Source organism: Nomascus leucogenys, chromosome 3 (assembly GCF_006542625.1).
Source record: "Nomascus leucogenys isolate Asia chromosome 3, Asia_NLE_v1, whole genome shotgun sequence".
NCBI lineage: Eukaryota > Metazoa > Chordata > Mammalia > Primates > Hylobatidae > Nomascus > Nomascus leucogenys.
Window position 1 is genome coordinate 31340896 of NC_044383.1, and position 24062 is coordinate 31364957.

Below are 24062 nucleotides of genomic sequence, written 5' to 3' on the forward strand. Positions count from 1 at the left end.
ACAGACTCTAAAGCCCTTTCTTCACAGCCACGTTAGCCTTTCTTAAGGCTCACGCCAGTGGTGGCCCCAGAACTAAGGACATTAAACAGAAGTGTTATCATGCTAAAATCATGTGTATACACCACAGCAATCTGCTTAAACTTGCAGCTCTGATGCAGAGTGACTAGGAGTATTTACAGTACTTAAGAGCTCCTCTGTTTCTTGCTAGACATTCCTGTCCTTTTAATAAACAAGTCCTCAAGCCATCAGAGGAAAGATGCTCCCTGGACATGGGGTACTTGTGTTATATCACTGTATGGGAAGGGGAGTTCGGTAAGTGGCAGCAAACTTCCTTTCCTCAAAGCACCCTCTAAAGGAGAGTACCCTGCACACTGCTGAGTCCCCAGGCCATCATGTACACAGGAACAGGGCCATCCAGCGGGATGCATCAGGCTCCAGGAATGCTGAAGTCCACATATTTGCCATTCAACACCAAAATGGCTTTTCAAGTTCAATCAGCTATAAATGTTGCTTTGTTTTAATTTTCCACTGAACTTCCTGGAACCTATTATCCAACTGTCAGGGATGTATATTTAGCAAGAGCAACATGTCCTCTTTGCCGCTGCCCCACTGCTCATGTCACCTCTAATAAATACAAAAATCAACCCCTTCCTCAATCCCTGCTCAAATGTGGCTTGGGGGTGATAAAGAACAGTCTTGGTGTATAGGCCACAAACTGATCAACCTCCCATAGTTAATGTGTAAACCCCAAATCTCTCCTAGGTTAATGCTGCTGCAAGGTTTTCTTAGTGCCAAGAAAAACACCTAGTGCTTATACTCATTAGAATACAAATGTGCGTGCAGGCCTCTATTCTAGGGAATGCCAGCAGTAGAAATGACCTAACAGAGATCTAACACAAATTAAGAGGAATCTCAACTAATACAGGCATAGCAGATCTGAAATATTCAGTGCTACTACAGCATATCATGTTTAATAGGAATAATCTGAAAAACCAAAATCAGGAAAAACAAGGATAAGTAGGGCATATGTACAGCTTCAATTTCATTTCAGGAAGCTAGTTTGAAAATATAACCTCCTTTTGATCAATAGAACATGAGGCACGACTTTTCCCACTCTGTCAAGTTTCTTTTGTCTTTTTCAGCTACTGACACTTTTTACTCTGACATCAAACAGTAAGAATAGACTTGCCTTGAAGGCGAAACACATGTATCCTATCACTTTTCCAATTCACCACTTCTACCAACAACAAATCCACCTAAATCCTGTAACTATCCACATGGCTTCTTTCCAGTTCCACAATACCCAGTACAACTCTTCAAGCCCAACAGAAAAGATGAGGCCTATATATGTTTAAAATACAGTTGGCTGTATTTTCCCTAAATTATACAAATGAAAACCAAGAACCAAAAAATGAGATTTTTCTACAACTTAGAAACCCAGACTATATTAACACTAGAATTGAAAGTAATTTCTAGAACTAACTCAGCATCACTAAATTAGCTTCTGGTTAAAATTTTATGCCAACAGATCTAGAACAGGGAGAAAATTCAGGAGAACAGTAAAACAAAATCTTACCTTTCATTCTACAACTAATAATGAATTAAATTCCAGATCCATAAACAAGGACACACAAAAATCATAACTACGTTATGATTTAACTAAAAAACAAAGATGAAAACAAAACCCCAAACCAGCCTTATCTCAACAAATACAGTGCACAAGAATCTCCTCATCAGCTATGGGAGGTGAACAAGCAATATCTCACCTACAAATGAGAACAGTGAAGCAAAGCTTTAAAAAGCCACAAACTCAGCTTACTAAAGAAAAAGAACAAGCTTCACATTTACAACCTCTAGGGACTGACCCTGATGGGGTAAAAATCAGTATTACAGGAGAAATAGTAGACCTCCTTCTTGCCATTTCATTTTCGTGATCTTATACTCATTTCCCCAAAGGCCATCTTATTAGAGCTAATGACTAAAATAATTTACACACTTGCATCCACAGATTTAACATTTACTACTTCAGCTATTCAAGAGTGACTCTGAAGGAAGTCCCAAGACAAGCTGTAATTAACAACTTTTCTGAGACATGAGTTTGATTCCTGCTCTAAGGCTGATTGGTAGCAGTAAGTTGTTCACCTAGTGACTGGGCCTAGCTGATTACTCAGTTGGGCAAATTTAAGCCCTCCCTCCTCCATCAGCTCTAGTAAGATAAGATTAAGTGCATAACTCAATGAATTTTGCAAACCTAACCACTCATGTAGTCAGCACTCAGATCAAGACACAGAGCACTATTAGGACCTAGAAATCCCAATCATGACTTCTTCCAGTTGCAATCCCTCCAAAGATAATCATTATTCTAACTTCTTAAACCACTGATTTTCTCTGCCCAAACTTTATATAAATGGCATCATGAAGTAGAAGCTCTTTTGGCTTAGCTTCTTTCACTCAATATTATGCTGGAGAAAGTCATCTGTGTTGTAAGATATTGTAGTTCACTAATTCTCACTTATGTATAGTATTCTACTATGAGAATATACCACATTTTACTTATCCATTTTATTTCTGATGGAGATTTGGGCAGTTTCCTCTTTTTTTTTTTGGCTTCTATGAACAACACTGCTATAAACATTCTCATAAACATCTTTTGGTGACATATATATGATTACCTGCTGGGCATATTCCTAGAAATGTAATTGCTGGCAAATCAGCTCTTGTAGATGCAGCCAGCTTTCCAATTTACCCTATTTACCCTTAGGGTATGAAAGTCTGAGTTATTCCACATCCTTGCTATCACTTGATATTGTGTGTCTTTTTCATTTTTGCCATTTTGCTCTATGTGTAGTAGTATTCTATTGTGGTTTTGAAGTTCCCTAATGACTAATGAAGTTGAGCACCTTTTCTTATGTTTACTGATTATTTAGGTATCCTCTATTGTGAATGTCTGTTCAAGTCTTTCTCCCATTTTCCTACTGGGAAATTTTTTTTTTTTTTTTTTTTTTTTTGAGATGGAGTCTTGCTCTGTCACTCAGTCAGGCTGGAGTGCAGTGGTCCGATCTCGGTTCATTGCAACTCTACCTCCCGGGTTCACGCCATTCTGCTGCCTCAGCCTCCCCAGCAGCTGGGACTATAGGCACCCGCCACCACGCCCAGCTAATTTTTTTGTATTTTTAGTAGAGATGGGGTTTCACCGTGTTAGCCAGGATGGTCTCGATCTCCTGACCTTGTGATCCACCCGCCTCGGCCTCCCAAAGTGCTGGGATTACAGGCATAAGCCACCATGCCCAGCTGGGAAATCTGCTTTTTTCTTATTGATTTATACCGGTTCTCACAGGGACCTTTTTTTTTTGCCAAGGTTGGTGATTTGTGAACATCACTATAACAATTCCTTTCAAAAAGCAAAAATGTACTGTATTTCATATATGTCTCTATCATTCTCTAGTTAAAAAATTCAAACTCAGCTCATATTCTAATTTGTAAATAGCAGAATCAGAATCAGAATCCTCTGATTTTATCATCCTGAGGCTCTCGGCATCTAATAGCAGCATGCACTGAAGTCAACGTTGTTGTAAGAGCTGAACATCATCCTCCCACTATAACAGGAACAAAATTGTGGGGAAAGAGGAAGAGAGAAGGCAATACTTTTCCTGGGACAAAAGCCTCTACAGCACAAGGCCTGATTAGTAAATGGAAATTCTGGATAGTCTCTGAATAGAATCCTTTTCCACCTTTCAAATAATTTACCGCTTAATGTCAGCTAAATTTAGTAACTTCTCCCATTTGTCCATGGCAAGGAGATTCTTGGCTGCCTTTCCATGGTCATTACAGACCTTCTCATAGATCCCTGAAATATGATGTGGCCATCAAAATGTCAGCACTTACCTGCTGCCCACACTCTGGACACATGGTCCAGTTCACAGGTCAGTGCCTGATAACATGAGGAAACAAGACCAGCTTCAGATCTAATTCAAGAATAGATACCTGACCATCCCCACGTTCTCAATAATATAAGCTAATAATAATGGCCAATTCCTTGGCCACATCAGTAACTATCTAAAGAGACAGCCCCGGCTGGGTGTGGTGGCTCACGCCTGTAATCCCAGTACTTTGGGGGGCCCAGGTGGGCAGATCACCTGCAGTCAGGAGTTCAAGACCAACCTGGCCAACATGGCAAAACCCTGTCTCTACTAAAAATACAAAAATTAGCCAGGCTTGGTGGTGGGCGCCTGTAATCCCAGCTACTCGGGAGGCTGAGGCCAGAGAATCGCTTGAACCTGGGAGGCAGAGGTTGCAGTGATCCAAGATTGCGCCATTGCACTCCAGCCTGGGCGACAAGAGCAGAACTCCATCTCAAAAAAAAAAAAAAAAAAAGGCTGGGCGCGGTGGCTCACGCTTGTAATCCCAGCACTTTGGGAGGCCGAGGCGGGCGGATCACGAGGTCAGGAGATCGAGACCACAGTGAAACCCCGTCTCTACTAAAAATACAAAAAAATTAGCCGGGCGTGGTGGCGGGCGCCTGTAGTCCCAGCTACTCGGAGAGGCTGAGGCAGGAGAATGGCGTGAACCCGGGAGGCGGAGCTTGCAGTGAGCCGAGATCGCGCCACTGCACTCCAGCCTGGGTGACAGAGCAAGACTCCGTCTCAAAAAAAAAAAAAAAAAAAAAAAAAACAAATAAAGAGACAGTCCCTCCCAGAGCAATCACATAAGGGTGGAAGAAAGAGCATTAATAAATAGAGCAACCAAGCAGTGGAACAGCAGTAATTCTGTTGATGAGAACTCCCATGCTCAGAAACCTTCAATGAATGATTTCCCACTTCTATTAAAACTGAATTAAGGGGAATAACAGAATTTAGAGCTGTAAGGAAACAGACACCCAGCTCATTTCTCATCTCATTTGTGTTTATGTGTGTGTTTGTGTAATGCAGCTGAGGTCAAGAGAGGTAAAATCACTTACCTAAGGGTAACACACCTAATTATGACAAAGCCCAGTCTATATATATATAGTAACCTTGCTCAGTTGGTATTTAAGGGCATCCACAACATGAATCCAACCTACCCATTCATCATTCTCTCCCACTGGAGATCCTTGCTCTCCCCCAAACCTATCATCCTATTTCCATCATTTTGAGAGGGATGTTCTCCTTTTACCCTTCACCTGTCCAGAACAGTACTTCACACTCATTTAAAGTGATTATGTTTGTATTACACAAAGCACCCACAAGTGTCTGGCATACAAAAGATATTCAATACAAATTTATTGAAATGACTCTTTAGGAGAGAAACACAATGAAAGGACTCAAATTTATTTTTTTTCTTTTTTTTTGGAGACAAAGTCTTGCGCCATGGCACTCCAGCCTGGGCGACAAGAACGGAACTCCCTCTCAAAAGAAACACAGTGAAAGGACTCCAATTTCTTTTTTCTTTTTTTTTGGAGATGGAGTCTTGCTCTGTTGCCCAGGCTGGAGTGCAGTGGCATGATCTTGGCTCACTTCAACCTCTGCCTCCTGGGTTCAAGTGATTCTCCTGCCTTAGCCTCCCAAGTAGCTAGGATTACAGGCACGTGCCACCATGCCCAGCTAATTTTTGTATTTTTCACTATGGGGTTTAACTATGTTGACCAGGCTAGTCTCGAACTCCTGACCTCAGGTGATCTGCCTGCCTTGGCCTCCTAAAGTGCTGGGATCACAGGGATGAGCCACTACACCTGGCCAGGACTCCAATTTCTACAGCTAGGAGAAAGATTTGCCCAGAATTAGAAGTACAGTGGTACCTCTTAATATTATTTCAATGAGGTGACCAAGTACACACACACACACACAAATCTGCATATAATTTCAGGAGGTTCATTAATCTCCTGAAGCCCATTCCTGGATCCCAGATCAGAATGCCTTATCTCAATCCTTCTTGAACCAATGTTTTACATAAAATTTTTATTTTGGTATGAACCACCACACCCAGCTAATTTTTTATTCTCTTTCTTTCTTTCTTTCTTTTTTTTTTAAGAGATGGGTGTCTTGCTATGTTGCCCAGGCTGGTCTTGAACTCCTGAGCTCAAACAATCCTCCTGTCTCAGGCTTCTGAGTAGCTGGGACTACAGGCTTGCACCACCACACCTGGCTTGTATAAAATTTTAAAAATTTACTTACTACTACATAAGGAAGAACTTTTCCTTTTACCTAATTTCTTTCTTTCTTTTTTTTTTTTTTTTTTTTGAGATGAAGTCTCACTCTGTTGCCCAGGCTGGAGTGGAGTAGCACAATCTCAGCTCACTGCAACCTCCACCTCCCAGGTTCAAGCAATTCTCCTGCCTCAGCCTCCCAAGTAGCGAGATTACTGGCGCATGCCACCGTGCCTGGCTAATTTTTTTGTATTTTTAGTAGAGATGGGGTTTCACCATGTTGGCCAGGCTGGTCTTTAACTCCTGACCTCAGTGATCCACCTACCCTGGCTTCCCAAAGTGCTAGAATTACAGGCATGAGCCACCGCGCCTGGCCCCTTTTACCTAATTTCACTTTGAAGATTATGTTCCTAAATCCTAATATTCTAAGACTGGAAAGTATTTTATTTTACCACTCTGAAATTTTCTCAGATTTAAAATATATATATCTTTCTTAGATGCTGCAACCAGAACCACATATGGCATTCGAGGTCTTTGCATGTTGTAATGTTTTCAAAATTATGTATGATGCAGCCCATGACTGTGAGGACCTCTTTACCTATAAAACAAGTAAGTATTCAAAGAACGGTCCATATCCCCTTTCTAAGTCAGAATACAGATTATAAAAGGCCAATGAATCTTAACTATAGTTTAGATTTTCCCCTTAAGTATATATTGGCTTAAGCTTAAACCTTATGTACCATTTTTCTGTTTGGATATATTTTTGCAGTTATTTTATTCCTATTAGAAGAACTTAATTATATGTGAAGATGGAGACTTCACATATAATTCATTATGTGCTCTCTAAAGGCAATGCCTTTGGAGTAAAAAAAAAAAAAAACTAGATTCAAATCCCAGTCCTGGTATGACCATAGCAAATAAACTTCTCTAAGCCTCAGTTTCTGCATCTGTAAAATGACAAAGAAAATAGCACAACCCTACCTCCTCGGCTTGATAATTAAACAAAATAACGTATTTAAAACATTCAGATAAGAATAGCTAAGGAAATTTTTGAAAAAGTAAGTACTGAGAGGGTACCTGCTTTGTATATTGAGATTTATCATAAAACAACAATAATATTTGAGATAATTGAGAGTACTTGGTAGAAAGTTGGATTAAATTTTTGAAGTCCTTCACAATTTTAATGCCATGCCTTAGCCTGGAGAACTGAAACTGCACGGTGTGAGCTGCCTGAATATATGACAGAAGGCTTACAGACACCGTAATCCTTAACCTGTTCTCACTCAGGTGTAGCAGTATTCATATGGAAACAACCTGAATTATTCTTTAGGCAGCCATAGCAGTAGAAAGTCATCAAGATTTTCTAAGACCTCAGGGAGGCTGTGTAAGGCTTTTTCTAGGAGAAATCTGTACAGACATTAGCCATTTTACACCAGGGCCATTTATGGTCAATTGATTTTGACAAGGGTGACAAGACCATGCAATGGGGAATAGTCTTTTCAACAAATGTTGCTGGGACAACTAGATATCCACATGTAAAACAATGAACTGGACCACTACCTCATAGCATATACAAAAATTAAGGCTGGTCATGGTGGCTTACGCCTGTAATCCCAGAACTTTGGGAGGCCGAGGTGAGTGGATCACTTGAGGTCAGGAGTTTGAGACCAGCCTGGCCAACATGGTGAAACCCCATCTCTACCTAAAAACCTAAAATACAAAAATTAGCCGGGTGTGGTGGCATGCACCTGTAATCCCAGATACTTGGGAGGTGGAGGCAGGAGAATCACTTAAACCCAGGAGGCAGAGGAGGTTGCAGTGAGCTGAGATCGTACCACTGCACTCCAGCCTGGGCAACAGAGTGAGACTCTTGTCTCCAAAAAAAAAAAAAAAAAAAAAAAAAAAAGCTCAAAATGGATCAAACATCTAAATGTAAAAGCTAAAACTCTTGAAAGAAAATACAGATGTACATTTTGTATCAGAGTTTCTCAACCTTGGCATTAATGACAGTTTGGGCTACATAATTCTTCATCATAGGGGCTGTCCTATGCATTGTGGGATGTTTACCAGCATCCCTCCTGGCTTTGATCCACTAGATACCAGTAGCATGCCTGAGCTATGACAATCAAAAATGTCTCCAGGTATTGCCAGATTTCCTCTGGGGGGCAAAATCACCCAGTTCAGAATCATTGTTCTAGTCTTAGTGATGATCCTTATCCTCCTCCCTTGTAAAAATTGACAATGACTACATCATAACTACATGAATGGTTATTTGCTTAGTAGATGAATTCTAAGAACTCTTCAGAAAAGTCATTAAATACTCTAAATCCATAATTTTGGGATAATCTCAGGACCTTGCCTAAGGGCCAATAGCCCCATTTTGAAAAGTTTAGTTTAATTCTTTCCATTAGAAGGTCACAGATCAGTATGATGATTTTTTTTTCGTATGGCATTTTTGTTTTGTTGGTAACAGCTTTATTGAGCTATAACTCACCCCTTCACTGAGATATAATTCACCCCTTTAAAGTATACAATTCGATGTGTTTTAGTATATTCAGAGTTGTGTAACCACGTACTATATGATGATTTTTGAAAATAACTGATCCTCTTATATATTTTAAACCACTGTCCTAACTAATTACTCTTAGCATAATTAACGAGAACTAAAACACAAAACCAAAATAAAACAATAGGCTACTCAATTTGGCATTGTCTCCTCAAAGCCACAAAAGAGTGATGTTCCTCACAGCAATCAATAACTTAGTCACATATGTACAATACAACAAGCTATAAAAGAAGCAAACTGAATGACAGAGCTTTGCTTGAAATTTAGTGTCACTGTTGTAAAGAAATTAGGAAAAGTTAAGTCACTGCTAAACCAATGCCCTGTACCAGGAACCACAAACATTCCCCTTTCCCCCCTGCTTCCTGAATTCTGGCGTCATTAGATAAAAATGAATATACAGGCCAACTAACATAGCAGGCATTCTAAGGTCAGAATCCTTTTTACCATTTATTTAACTTGTTTTGATTCAGGTTGTGAGTTCCTCTACAAAACCACCACCCCACTTGATGGAAAGGTCATGGTTTCACTTTAGAACCTCTTTTTCACTGCTAGTGTAACTACAATGCCACTGCGACCTTAACTTTTTTTTTTTGGCTCTTGAATAATGCTTGCCCTACTGCTATCACTGTCTAATCCAGAGACTATGGCTGGCAGGAAGAAATGGCTCTGGAAGCCACAGCTGTTATACGGAACAGGTACCATGTTCCAAGTGTGAGAATCACTTCCAGCTCCTTCTTTGACCAGTTTGCTCAGTCAAATTTCAGATCTAATCTGAAGCCAATGAAAGGAGCTGTGGCTTCCAAGACCAAAGCTATTTTGTTGAAGAATACTATCAAGGGAACTGTATATGCAGCCAGACAAGAAGCCAGTTGCAAGATACTCCAGAAATACTAGGCCTAATCCTCCACCATCCAGAAAACCTCAGATCCCCTGCCAAATCATGTGAAAACATACTCCACCTGACTCAGTTACTCATTTTTCTCACGTTTACTGACCATACCCATGCAGATGGTGTGAAAGTCTATTCTATCTTACTTTAAATGAATGTCACCATATTTAATATCATACTTTTAAAAACAATGATAAAATAACAATAATAAAAATAATTTATAGTTATGTACTATATAGTAGGTAGTACACGGGTATATGTAGGTTTTGTTACTGCCCCATTTTTTACATTTATTTTTTTATTTTTATTTTTTTGGGACGGAGTTTCGCTTTTGTTGCCCAGGCTGGAGTGCAACGGTGCAATCTTGGCTCACCACAACCCCTCTACCTCCCGGGTTCAAGCGATTCTCCTGCCTCAGCCTCCCAAGTAGCTGAGATTACAGGCACGTGCCACCATGCCCTGCTAATTTTGTATTTTTAGTAGAGACGGGGTTTCTCCATGTTGGTCAGGCTGGTCTCGAACTCCTGAACTCTGGTAAGCCACCTGCCTCTGGGTCCCAAAGTGCTGGGATTACAGGCATGAGCCACTGCGTCTGGTCCTTTTTACATTTATTTTAAAAAAATTAATGTATAGTAAATGGATTCCTTGGGGAAGTGTATTATCTATGAGTTTTAACACATGTACTAACTCATGTAACCACTACCACAATGAGGATACAGAACAGTTTCATCTCCTCAAAAATCACCTCATACTACTCCATGGTAGTCACACCCTTTCCCCACCACCAACCCCTGGCAATCATGCTTGTTCCTGGTCACCACAGTTTTGCCTTTTCCAGAATGCTATGTAACTGGAATCATTCGCTCAGCAGAATGACTTTGAGATCCACCCAGGTTATTGCATGTATCAATAGTTCTTTCTTATTGCTGAGTAGTATTCCATACCATCCTCATTTTACAGATAAGGCACTTGAAGTGCAGCAAGGTTATGTAACCTGCCCAAGGTCATCAAGGTGAGGCCAGTATTCAAAGCCAGTCTGCATGGCTTTAGAACCTATATATACTCTTAACCACTATGTTATACTGCCCCTATTAATCTAAGCTCTTAGAAGAGGGGGATAGTAGTCCATGATCCTGACTTAAACATTAAGAGCTTTTCTAGAACAACAGAACAAATGAGTTTCATATTTACCAAAAATGAGGATGAGAATAGTCAAGACTTCTAGTGACAATTACAAAGCTCTCAAGGGATTTTGATGTAGAGGTAAGAGTAGGAGGTATAATCAGTGAAACAGGCCTAGGCTTACAGTCCCATTTCTGTGACTTACTAAGTATGTGACCTTACACAAGTTCTTCACTTTTTGGAACCTCTGTTTCCTCTTCCATACAATGGGGATAATATTACCTTGAAATATCCTTGGGGGAACTAAATGAGATGATACATACAAAGTTCCTGATACAGAGTATTATTACCACCTATATTGAATAGAGACAATAAAGGGAGGCCAAAATGCTTACTAAATATACAAGTGAGTATTTATTAATCTCTGAAAGATTTAGAAGGTATGGTCCGTGACTACAAAGAGCACAAATTCTAGCTAAAAGATACAGTTTCCTAACAGTCATGATATAATATAATGCTAAATTGTGTGACTGGATCTATAAATACAGAGATAAACTCACAATTTTAGCCAATAGCTTTAACTTTCTATTTAATTTTTTAAAGTCAAAATCAACACTCAGGTATGGACTCGACTTGTCATCTAGTCTAGACCATTACCTAGGCATAGATAACAGCAAAACCTTTACTAGTCAACATCTAGAATACATTTTTAAAATTATGGGAGGCTGAGGTGGGGGGATCACGAGGTCAGGAGTTCAAGACTAGCCTGGCTAACACAGTGAAACCCCGTCTCTACTAAAAATACAAAAATTAGCTGGGCGTGGTGGTGGGTGCCTGTAATCCCAGCTACTCGGGAGGCTGAGGCAGAAGAATCGCTTGAACCCAGGAGGCAGAGGTTGCAGTGAGCGGAGATTGTATCACTGCACTCCAGCCTGGGCGACAGAGCTAGACTCTGTCTCAAAAAAACCAAGATCAAAAACAAAAAACAAAACTACTAGTTTCAACTCTTTCATTCCAGGTAACTGCATCAGTTTCAAAGTGGTAAGTATTTGTTCTAACAACTTTTCACATATGAAAGGAAAAAAATTCTATAAAGGCCTGAGTTTTGTACTACTTGATGATTGATTGTTTTATAAAATTTTCAAGTTCTTTAGGAAAACAGAGTATGCTTCAAAGGGGTTATGAAAAGGTCCAGAAGGACTCAAATTCTACGTCCAAAGGAATTCAGTAAGATCATTTCTTTCCTTTCTGCTTCCATTTGGTCTGAGTGGAAAAATATATAAACAAACAGGAGTAGTGTAAGAAGGTAAAAAAGAAGAGAATAAGCTGGAATAGTAGAAAGACTATTCAAATCTATCTACAAGAGTCATTCTAATTTCTTCTGGTGCTTTCTAGTAATCTCTCCTCAACTGATGTTTGCTATGTGAATCTTTGCTAGTACAGAAATGGTTTTTCAAAAGTCAGCTCAGGTTTATTAGGCTTTTAAATTAAGCATGCTAACAAAACGTACATAAAACAAAACTGCCTGAATCCTTATTTCCCAATTTGACCTGGGAGCAAAATCTAGTAATAACTCTACAGCAAAGCATCTTACAAAGGCTCTGTCACAGCTACTTAGCAACACATCCCCAATAGCTGGCAAGTCTGTACATCTATGCTGCTTGCTTAGTGCTCTGGACTTAGAGAAAAGAGTTAAATTTTAAAAATAAATGTTAAAGCCCACACACAGCAGCAATTTTTAGTGGCCGTGAAATGTCACTTGGGGACCAAATAGAACCAAGGGGTTCATCTTTCCAGTCCTGCCTCATCTTAAGTTTTATGCTTATAACTTGGTTAAATGCTACAATTACTTTTTTTTTTTTTTTTTTTTTTTGAGACAGTCTCGTTCTGTTGCTCAGGCTGGAGTACAGTAGTGCAACGTAGGCTCACTGCAACCTCTGCCTCCCGGGTTCAAACGATCCTTGTGCCTCAGCCTCCCAAGTAGCTGGGATTATAGGCACGCGCCACCAGGTCCGGCTAATTTTTGTATTTTTAGTAGAGATGGGATTTCACTAAGTTGGCCAGCCTGATCTCGAACTTCTAGCCTCAAGTGATCTGCCCGCCTTGGCCACCCAAAGTGCTGGAATTACAGGTGTGAGCCACTGTGCCCGGCCTACAATTCTTTTTTTTTTTTTTTTTTTTGAGACAGAGTCTTGCTCTGTCGCCCAGGCTGGAGTGCAGTGGCATGATCTCAGCTCACTGCAACCTCCACCTCCTGGGTTCAAGCAATTCTCTGTCTCAGTCTCCTGAGTAGCTGGGATTACAAGCACCTGCCACTACACCCGGCTAATTTTGTCTTTTTAGTAGAGACGGGTTTTCACCATCTTGGTGAGGCTGGTCTTGAACTCCTGACCTCGTGATCTACCCGCCTTGGCCTCCCAAAGTGCTGGGATTACAGGTGTGAGCCACCGCATCTGGCCTACAATTCTTTATTATTCAAAGAAATATAACTATCCTTAGACCTGGATTTCTACCAGAACTTTAAGGCTGAATCTCTTATCCCTATCATCTTACAAAAGGAGAGGAGACAAATCTCAAGCCTATATTCTAAAAAAAATAGTCAAGGTTAGGAAACAGGAGACAATTGCCAGGCAAAACCATAACTCTTCTTTCTTATTTAAGTCAGTTGGGCAGTTTTTTTCATAAGCAGCAGCAATGAATGGGGAATCAGGAGACCTGAGTTCTAGCTTTCCCCCGATAAGCTATGTGACCTTGGTTTATGTTTTAGTTTCTTCTGTAAAACAAGCTGGTGAGAATAGACTCAGGAATCACAAACTGAAAGCCAGCTTACAAATTTGGGCTGGTCCATAGATGTGTTTTGCTTAGTATTATGTTGTGTTTTATTTTTTTAATAGCAATAAATGAGTTTATTGAGAATAAGTGAAACCACATTTTGGAATGAATGTTATTGTCCACTACTTAAGATATAAGTATTTATTTGAGTATACAAATAAACTTAACAGAATATGCCAAACAAATAAATATGTATAATAACAAATACATATTTATTCAACAGAATATACTAGTAAGGTTCTGGTGACAACCCTTAATCAGTATAGCTAACAGAACTACCTTTATTCTCGCTTAATCTGGATTCCTTTTCTCCTCATTCTAACATTCCTCTTCGAAAGAGACAAGGTTTTACCCACGTAAGTCTTTTAAAAAAACGCTTATGAAAATTTTCAAAATTATATAAATGTAAATTATGTAAATAGACTAACAAACGCCCAAATACCCCAAACCCAGCCTCAATAGTTAGCAACTTAGGGCTTATCTTGTTTTTTCATTATTCCCTTCTATTCCCATATTGTTTTGAAGCAAATCTTGCCTATCATATCATTTCATACATCTTTAACCTTAATATCATTATCATCAAATCTAAAAGAGTAATACTGCTTTAATATAAAAATTTTAGTTAGTGCTCAATTTGCAATTATTCAATTTCTATAACTGCCATAAACTTTTAAAGATCATTTGTTGTAAAAAATCGCTATCCAAACAAGGTCCATATATTGCAACTGTTTGATACGTGCAGAGTTAAAACTGAATTGAATGTCCTTAGATGGCACAGAATTCTAGTCTGCCACAGTCCATACTACTCCCTATTCTTTTCATTTAAGTAATCTGCCAAGCCCTTGACATTTTTGGAGTTTAGTTCTCTGGAGGATCTGAAGTCTCTTCCAGTTCTAAGATAACTTGTCTCTTGTAAATATTGACAGAGAAACAAAACAAATGAGTGGAGCTCTATCTTTTAATCTGAAAAACTAAGAAGCAGCAATACACACTTGTTAATTAGAAATATAGAAGTAAATTCCAAAAGAATCTACTAAAAGAGATGAAAGAAGTTGCCTCTTGGGATTAGGATATATTGGTGTCTGCTATTCCACATCCTCAGGCCTACCTCACAGGCTTAACTGATATGCATTCATTGCTTAAGGACAGAGATACATTCTAAGAAATGCATTGTTAGGTGATTTCATTATTGTGCAAAAATCATAGAGTATGCTTACACAAACCTACCTACATGGTATAGCCTACTACATATCTAGGCTATATGGTATAGCCTATTGCTTCTAGGCTACAAACCCGTACAGCCTGTTACTGTACTGAATACTATACACTGTAAGCAATTTTAACACAATGGTAAGGATTTGTATATCTAAACACAGAAAAAGTACAGTAAAAATACTGCATAAAAGATACAAAATGGGCCGGGCATGGTGGCTCACGCCTGTAATCCCAGCACTTTGGGAGGCCGAGGCGGGTGGATCACGAGGTCAGGAGATAGAGACCATCCTGGCTAACACGGGGAAACCCCGTCTCTATTAAAAAATACAAAAAATTAGCTGGGCGTGGTGGTGGGCACCTGTAGTCCCAGCTACTCGGGTGGCTGAGGCAGGGGAATGGCGTGAACCCAGAAGGTTCAGCTTGCAGTGAGCAGAGATCATGCCACTGCACTCCAGCCTGGGCGACAGAGTGAGATTCCATCTCAAAAAAAAAAAAACAACATACTACAACTGTACAAAATATTTTCTTATATCTTTATTACATAAGGTTTCTTCTGTTTTTAAATTTTTTATTTTTTACGTTTTAAACTTTTTTGTTAAAAACTAAGCCACAAACACTCACATTGGCCTAGGCCCACAGAGTGTCAGGATCATCAATATCACTGGTTTCCACCTCCACAGCTTGTCCCCCTGGAAGGTCTTCAGGGTAATAACACCCATGAAGCTGTCATCTCCTATGATAATAATGCTTTCTGGAATACCTCCTGAAAGACCTGTCTAAAGCTATTTTACAGTTAACTCTTTTTCTTGATAAGTCGAAAGAGTACATTCTAAAACAATGATATATAATATATTAAATATATAAACTAGTAATGGTCATTTATTATTAAGTATTATATACTGTACATAATTTATGTGCTATGCTTTTATATGACTGGCAGCACAGACTTGTTTACAACAGCATCACCAGAAACACATGAGTGATATGTTATGCTATGACATTATGATGGCTACAACATCACTAAGTGATAGGAATTTTTTACCTCCATTATAATCTTATGGGCCCGCTAACATGTATCTGTTGACTGAAATGTTGTTATGCAGCACCTGACTGTACACTGACGCATCTTCAGATAAATTAATATAGAGACACTGTAGTATATTTTAATGATTAAAATTTTTACACTTGATCTTAGCCAAAAGGCCGAGAAGCAATGATTAAAATTTTTAAATGAAAATAGAAGAGGTTCTCTTGACATTCATGCAATATCAATCTATTTTTAAGAATGATTGAAAATTTAAAGAAATACAAGATTTTGGAAACAGTAATTTGAAACTAAATGCCCAAAAGAAGCTTACATAACAAGTTTGAAGCAGAATTTATCTGAAAACTGACAACTGGACAACAGAAAGACAAAGGAAAATTATCAAGTTAGACTATCTCAAAATGCACAGAAGATTGTGTATATTTACCTCTTTAAAATATATTCTATAATATCACTACATCAAAATTTTCATTAAAATTGTAATGACATTCATATGGAATAGAATCCCTCTGAAAGTATTTCCAAACTTGTGTGGGAAGACATCAAACTCCAAAAAATCTTAGGACTTTAGGGACTTTAGAGATCATCTGAGCCAGGCATAGTGGCTCATGCCTGCAATACCAGCACTTTAGGAGACCAAGGTGAGAAGAACACTTGAGGCAGGAGTTCAAGGCCAGCCTGGGCAGAACTGGCGAGAACCCTATCTCTAAAAATATGAAAAAATAAAGTAGCCGAGAATGGTGGTACACACCTGTAGCCCCAGCTACTGGAGAGGCTGAAGCAGAATTGCTTGAACCCAGGAGTTCAAGGCTGTAGTGAAGTATTGCATGATTGTGCTACTCACTCCAGCCTCGGCGTCACAGCAAGGCCCTGTCTTTAATTAACAAGTACATACATACACCATACTTAAGAGATCATTTGGTCCAATTTTCTTATTTTTTTATCATTAAAATTTTTTTTTCTTTTCTGTTTGTCCCAGAGATTCCAGAATTTTCTTATTTTAGAGAAGAAAATGGAAAGGCCAAAGAGAATACTAGAAACTAGGACCTTAGAAAAAGTTCTAGGGGCCGAGCACAGTGGCTCATGCCTGTAATCTCAGCACTTTGGGAGGCCGAGGCGGGCAGATCACGAGGTCAAGAGATCGAGACCATCCTGGCTAACACAGTGAAACCCCGTCTCTACTAAAAATACAAAAAATTAGCTGGGCGTGGTGGTGGGCGCCTGTAGTCCCAGCTACTCAGGAGGCTGAGGCAGGAGAATGGCATGAACCCGGGAGGTGGAGCTTGCAGTGAGCCGAGATCATGCCACCGCACTCCAGCCTGGGCGACAGAGCGAGACTCCCTCTCTCAAAAAAAAAAAAAAAAAAAAGAAAAGTTCTAGGGATTTGGGTCCCTCTGCAGAGAGCCCAGTTAGAATGACTGGACACAGCAGCCTATGATAAAGGTAAAAGAGAACCTTTGTCAATGGTAAGGAGAATGACAGATGCTGGGTAACTAGCTCCCCGTCCATCTGTCCAGGGCATGGTGCCACGGCAAAGGGATACAAGCAAGGCCTTTCATTGTTCAGAATTCCGTTTCTTACTTAGGAAGCCGAATGTCAATTCTCCACTCCCACACTTTAAATTTGGTCACCTCAGTCTAACAGAAATGAGAAAACAAGAGTAAGAGCTGACCAATATCAGCACTTTCCACCTTTCTGAGAGCTGGAAACAGTAACATTTCCTCTAAAAGTCCTAATGCCTTTTCTCCACGGCCAACCAGTAAAAAGTTTGGGGAAGACAATAAAAGTGACCTAATTCCTATTTCAAAGTACAAAGCTAAACCTTAGGGTATTTATAGGCCTGGTGTCAGCCTTGTCCTCAACTCCCCTCCTTCTATCATGGATAGCCTGCTCTCCACACACACACTGCTCCCATGCCAAAAGTTCAGCCAGGACCTCTCGTTTCTACACTTCAAATGCAAATAAACTAGTTGAAGCACTTCTCTGTAAGGATAAAAAAATACCACTACCTATTTAGGTTTGAAATAGCCCATAGTCTCAGACCAGTCTGGGTATTATTTAAAACAAACAAACAAACAAGTAGTGCATAACTCATAGTAATAGAAAAAAAAAAGGAGACTTGGCAATAAAAAAACACACTATCCAGATATGAAAGAACCTGATACATGTAATACAAATCCGAAAGGTTCCTATCCAACTTCTGTCCAATAAGTGGCCAAGTGATAAGAACAGATAATTCAATAGGAAAACCCCCAAACAGTAAAACACTTGAGAAAATGCTAGTAATTAAAGAAATGTGAAACAAATTATAAAAGCATCATCTTGTCAATTAAATTAGCAAAATTAAAGAGAAGTTAGAAAGAAAACTCAACATAGGATGTATCATAGCTACAAAACCCACTCTACTAATGGGACTATTACTTCGAGAAAATAATTTAAAAGAAAAGCAGGCTGGGTGTGGTGGCTCATGCCTGTAATCCCAACACTTTGGGAGGCTCAGGCAGGTGGATTGCTTTAGCCCAGGAGTTTGAGACTAGCCTGGGAAACATGGCAAAAACCCATCTCTACAAAATATTAATATATAAAAATTAGCCAGGAGTGGCGGCATACACCTGTAGTCCCAGCTGCTCAGGGGGGCTGAGATGGAGGATGACCTAAGCCCAGGCGGTCAAGGCTGCAGTGAGCTGTGATCAAACTACTGCACTCCAGCCTGGGCGACAGAGACCCTGTCTGAAAATTTAAATTAAATTAAAAATTAAAAATATAAAAAAGAAAAAGAAGAACAGTGTTATCAATACAGAGATAAGGTTCTACTACATACAATGAATCAAAATTTAAAAAGGATAGTTAATCTATGGCATTCTGGTTCAATGTATTTTTATAATGTCACTAAAGATGATAAATATATTAGGTAAATGAATGGAAAATTCTGTATGAAATAATGCTAAGAACTTCTGGCCCCACTGAAGAGTATCCTGAGCCAATTTCAGCAAGGTTCTAGAGTGCCTATAAAAATACACTTTAAAAAATGATACTAAATGAATAAAAGGAATAAAAAATAATAAGGCATACTGATTAAACTATTAAATTATGTTTACATAATGATAAGGGTTAGAGAAGGTAAATAGTGATTTTTGTGTTTTTCTTGAGACACGGTCTCACTCTGTTGCCCAGGCTGGAAAGTGGCATGATTATGGTTCACCTGAAGTCTTGACCTCCTGGGCTCAAGCAACCCTCCTGTCGCAGCCTCCTGAGTAGCTGGGACTACAGGCACTTGCCACCATGCCCAGCTAATTAAAATTTTTTTTTGTACAGACAGGGTCCCACTATGTTGCCCAGGCTGGTTCTGAACGCTTGTGCTCAAGCAATCCTCCTGCCTAGGCCTCTCTCAAAGTGCTGGAATTATAGGCATGAGCCACCACACCTGGCCTAAATACTGACTTTATGGCATAAAGGTTTTTGTTCTTGTTTGCCTGCTTTGTTACTTTTATTTATAGTCTTCTATAGAATGAGTTAAACACAATTTTGGAACCTCTCTGATTCTATAAAACCTAAATCAAAAAAAAACACCCAAAGGATTTTCCCAGTTATGAATTGTCTACTAGGCCAATAAATGACAACGGGAATATGAGGCCAGGGTTTATTTACAGCCTTAGGCTATTTCCTAGGAAGCCAAAGATGCTCTGGAATTTTTGTTTGTTTTGAGATAGGGTCTCACTATGTTGCTCAGGCTAGTCTCAAACACCTGAGCTCAAATGATCCTCTTGCCTCAGCCTCCCAAGTAGGTGGGATTACAGGCGCATGCCACCATGTCTGGCTTCCAGAATTTTTGAAAAAGTAAACTGACTCTCCATTTTAACAACCTCACCCCTGTTCTCTGCCCCACACTTCCACCCACCTCCTGTCACCAAGAGCTGAATACGTATATTCTCACAAGGATTTCTATTATCAGGTATAGAGTAAGGTATGTACCAAGGAGGGAAAGACATCAATGAAACTGCATAGCTGGAATGATTACCAAACACAAAGGCAGGACAGTGTCCCTGGTTAGCTTTAGGGTCTGCTTGTGCATTCCTCATCACTGTGGCTATCGACTTGCTTGTCCTAGAAAGGTGAAAAATAGTAAATAACTCCTAAGGCTTTTTTTTTTTTTTTTTTTCTGAGACAGGGTCTAGCTCTGTCACCCAGACTGGAGGAGTGCAGTGGCATGATCTTGGCTCACTGTAACCTCTGCTTCCTGGGTTGAAGTGATTCTCATGCCTCAGCCTTCCAAGTAGCTGGGATTACAAACGTGTGCCACCACACCCAGATAATTTTTTTGTATTTTCAGTTGAGATGGGGTTTCACTGTGTTAGCCAGGCTGGTCTCGAACTCCTAGCCACAAGTAATCCGCCCACCTCAGCGTCCCAAAATGCTGCAATTACAGGCGTGAGCCACCACATGCGGCCAACTCCTAAGGCTTTTATCTGACTAGTATACAAAGGACCAGATGAATCTATCTAGTGACAAGTAATTTCGTTTTTAAATCACTTCCGATCATTAGGTCTTTATCTCCATTTTGGAGATCCTGGATAGAATCCCAAAAGAGCTCATATCATTGTATCATTACATATCTCAGTCTGAAAAAAACATGGTAACACTGTAACTCTAGTCAGTCTAGTTAATCTGCACCAAATTTTAGAGGATCAGTGGTAAATAGGTGGAGGAACCACAAAGGATTATCTGAATCCAGCTGAAGTGCTCTCATGAGCAGAAGGCTCCTTTGACCAGCTGTCATGGATGTCCCAGCAAAACAGGGGTAGAGGAGGTAGATCGATCATGCTTACTGGCTTGCTTTAGAAAAACGGAAAGTTTTTACTAGCGCTTATGGCTGAGATAGCAAAGGAAGAGGAAGAGATTAACATGTTAAAGCAGTATTCACATACATATTTGCCATACACATATTGGACAATTTCAGAGACATAAAGGTTTGGGAGAAGACGGGGAGACAGGGCTGACTGGGGAGAACAAAATTTTTCAAATTAAAAAAAATCAATCTTTAAGTCCCAGTGAACATCTAAAAATTTCCATTTAACTTCCTGCAAGGCCAGCCTCCAAGATGACTCCCAGTGATGTCCCCAATGATTACATCTTTATGTATCTAGGTTGGTCTATGTGACTAATATAATATAGCAGGAGTGATGGTTACTCCTGAGGTTTACTTCTGAGGTTGGGTCAGAAAACAAAGTGTGGCTTCTGCTCTCTCTCAGATCATTCACCTATGGAGAATCTAGTTTTCATGCTGTGAGCAGTCCTATTGAGAGGCCCACATTGTGAGGAACTGAGGCCTCTGGCCAACAACCACATGAATGAACTTGGAAATGGATCTTCCAGCCCACCCCTTCAAATGACTGCTGCCCTGGCTGACATCTTGAGAGACCCTAAGCCAGAACCACTAGCTAAGCGGCTCCCAGATTCCCGACCCTTAGAAACTGTGTGAAATAGGCCAGGTGCAGTGGCTCATGCCTGTAATCCCAGCACTTTGGGAGGCCAAGGTGGGAGGATCACTTGAGCCCAGGAGTTTGAGACTAGCCTGGGAAACACAGTGAGACCTCATCTCAAAAAAAAGAAAAGAAACTGTGTGAAAATTTTTATTTTATTTTATTTTAAGCTGCCACATTTTGGGGGGTAATTTGCTACCCAGCAATAGATGGGTAGGAGAGGTAATTTGTTGGGGTAATTTGTTATGCAGCAATAGATAACATAATAACATAACATCAAACTAAGCAAGTTTGATGGGGAAATGTACCATTTGATATCATTATTTCATCTACTGGTTGAGAAAGAATCATCTGCAAATTAAAAGTGGTTATTGCCTATGATACCATTAAAAGCTAAATATGCCTAAAGAAGGGGCTCCACTGGAGGGAATGAATTGTCCTTCTCTTCCAACACTAATCTAAGGCTTGTCACAGCCAAAAAGGCCCCATCAGAAGAGTCCAACACAGTCCCCTCCCAGTAATTATATTACATATCCTACAGCCATAAATGGGGGTTAGTTAAGAGTAGGTTTCACATACCAGGCAGCCACTGTAAGGGTGTCGTCTCACATCAGAGCAGTCAAGGGGTTAAAGTTGAGGCAGCAAATTTATCCCCAGAGATATATGCCTAGCACAAAGCTGAGATTCACAAGATTCTCCCTGAGTTTTCCTTACCTCTAAATGCTGGAATAACTGATGCTCACTGAATTCCGATATTTGTATGAATAAAAATGAAGGGATTTAGCAAATCTTGTTTCTGCACACAGTTGTCAAAAAAAATCTGACCTTTACAACAGGAAAAAGAGGGGGGATTTAAAGATTTAAAGAAGAGGCAGTGACTGTCTGATGTATAACAAACCTTTGAAAAATTATGAAGCAGTGAAAATCCCCTACAGGTCCCAACAAAATGTGTCCAATTTGCATTCCAGCAAAGCTTTCCATACATACCATTTGGCTCCTGTGTGTACTTCTAGGCAAATAAATCCCGAGGAATAATCCCACTGGGACCTAAGTCTGATCTCTGATATATTACTGCTACACAGCTCCAGACCAGGCTCCACAAACTGCCTTTTTGGTTCCAAATAACTAAATCAAAGTCATCCTGATAAGCTTTGAAAACAGGGAATGAGAGGAGTGGTTTAATGAATGTTACAACTCAACCTATTATAGACCACAGTACATTAGAAGAGAAAGAAAGACAGAAAAAAAAAAAAAAAACCCCTCATGCTTTTACATCCCCAAATCTCTCAAGGCCAAATCCAGACATACCTGTCATTCACCACACCTCACTATAAAGCCTTGTTCAAAGCCTGACTTTGATCAAATGGTTAGGATGAATTTGCAAACCCAACACCACTGTGTGTTGTGGTGGGGAAAGGAGGAAGGTAAGCAGAGGCTACAATTTTCTGTTTACTTTGAAAACAGGTTCAACCTTTTTTTTTAAAGCAACCAATGGCAGCAATAAACACTAAAATGTATTCTGATTTATAATATTTCAAGGAAATACAGCAAACACATTAAATAGCAAAACAATTTTTTTCTAAAAGTTAGAAAAACCTACCACTCAACATATAAACTGGAGAAAACAGTAAAAGAAAAATAAAGAAGGAAAGCTACAATTCTAGAAAAAACTGAGAGAGCTAGAAGTTCCAGCGTCCTAGATTTCTGTACCGGTTTTCTCCTTTCACAAGAAGGAACTCATTTTCACCTTTCAAAAGAAGAAAATAATTTTCACAAGAGAAAAACAAACTAAAACATTAATCACAGTGACTACTATTAGACAAATCACAAAATATATAGATGCAAGAAGTAGAAACTGAGAGACTAAAAAAGAGAGGGGTAAGAAGAGAACACTTAGGAACTCAACAGTTTGATGTAGAAGACATCAAAAGAAGAAACCACCCTGCCACACAGTAAGGAGATGGGAACATTAGAGTTTTAATATCTGTATATAATATCATTGTAAGTAGTGGCGCAGTAATATCCAAATTCAGTTTATATAGCACCTTAAAAAGAGCCAGTCATTTATCAGGAACTAGAGTTAACTCCCTCCCCAGAAGGTTATTCTGTAAGCAGGAAGATAAGCTGGTAATCTGTAAGCAAACTGAGCTACCTGTATAGTCAGCAAGATCTAGCCTATTGCCTGGTCCAGGATTCTGATGGCAAATGAAACCAGAAATACCACCATCTACTTCCAAGATCCAAAGTGTAACTGACACTCTTCTTTTGGCAAGTCAGAATTCGACCCTGTCTAGGCAACCTGTAAAATCTGTAAAAATCTGTGTTCGCTGTTTATTGCAAATTTTGGAAGAAAGTAATCCTTTAGTATAAAAGTAAAAGCTAAAACCTCAATACCTTCTTTGGCCCAGAAGAGCCATCCAGTTACTTCAGGAGAGAAGCATGTCAGAAGATCCATAAGAACTGAAAGGAGCTTTATCACCAAAGTCCTACCCAGTCTCAAAAGTTTTTGAAGCTATATAAAACAAACACAAATAACAAGTGTTGGTAAGGATGTGGAAAAACTGGAACCCTCATGCATTCTTGGTGGGAATGTAATATGGTTCAGCTGCTATAGAAAACTGTTTGGCAGTTACTCAAAAAGTTAAACATAGAATTACCATATAACCCAGCAATTCCAGTCCTAGGTATATATCCAAAGGAATTGAAAACAGATACTCAAATACATGTACACACATGTCCCTAGCAGCACTATTCATAATTGCCAAAAGGAAGAAATGGTCCAAATGTCCATC

The 24062-nt window shown here is 39.6% G+C and overlaps 1 protein-coding gene across 8 annotated transcripts in view; it reads right to left on the minus strand.

The window, feature by feature from the left end:
• GBF1 (golgi brefeldin A resistant guanine nucleotide exchange factor 1) overlaps positions 1-24062 on the minus strand; it is a 137828-nt gene that overhangs the window by 74762 nt on the left and 39004 nt on the right. The gene's annotated exons all lie outside the window — the stretch shown is intronic.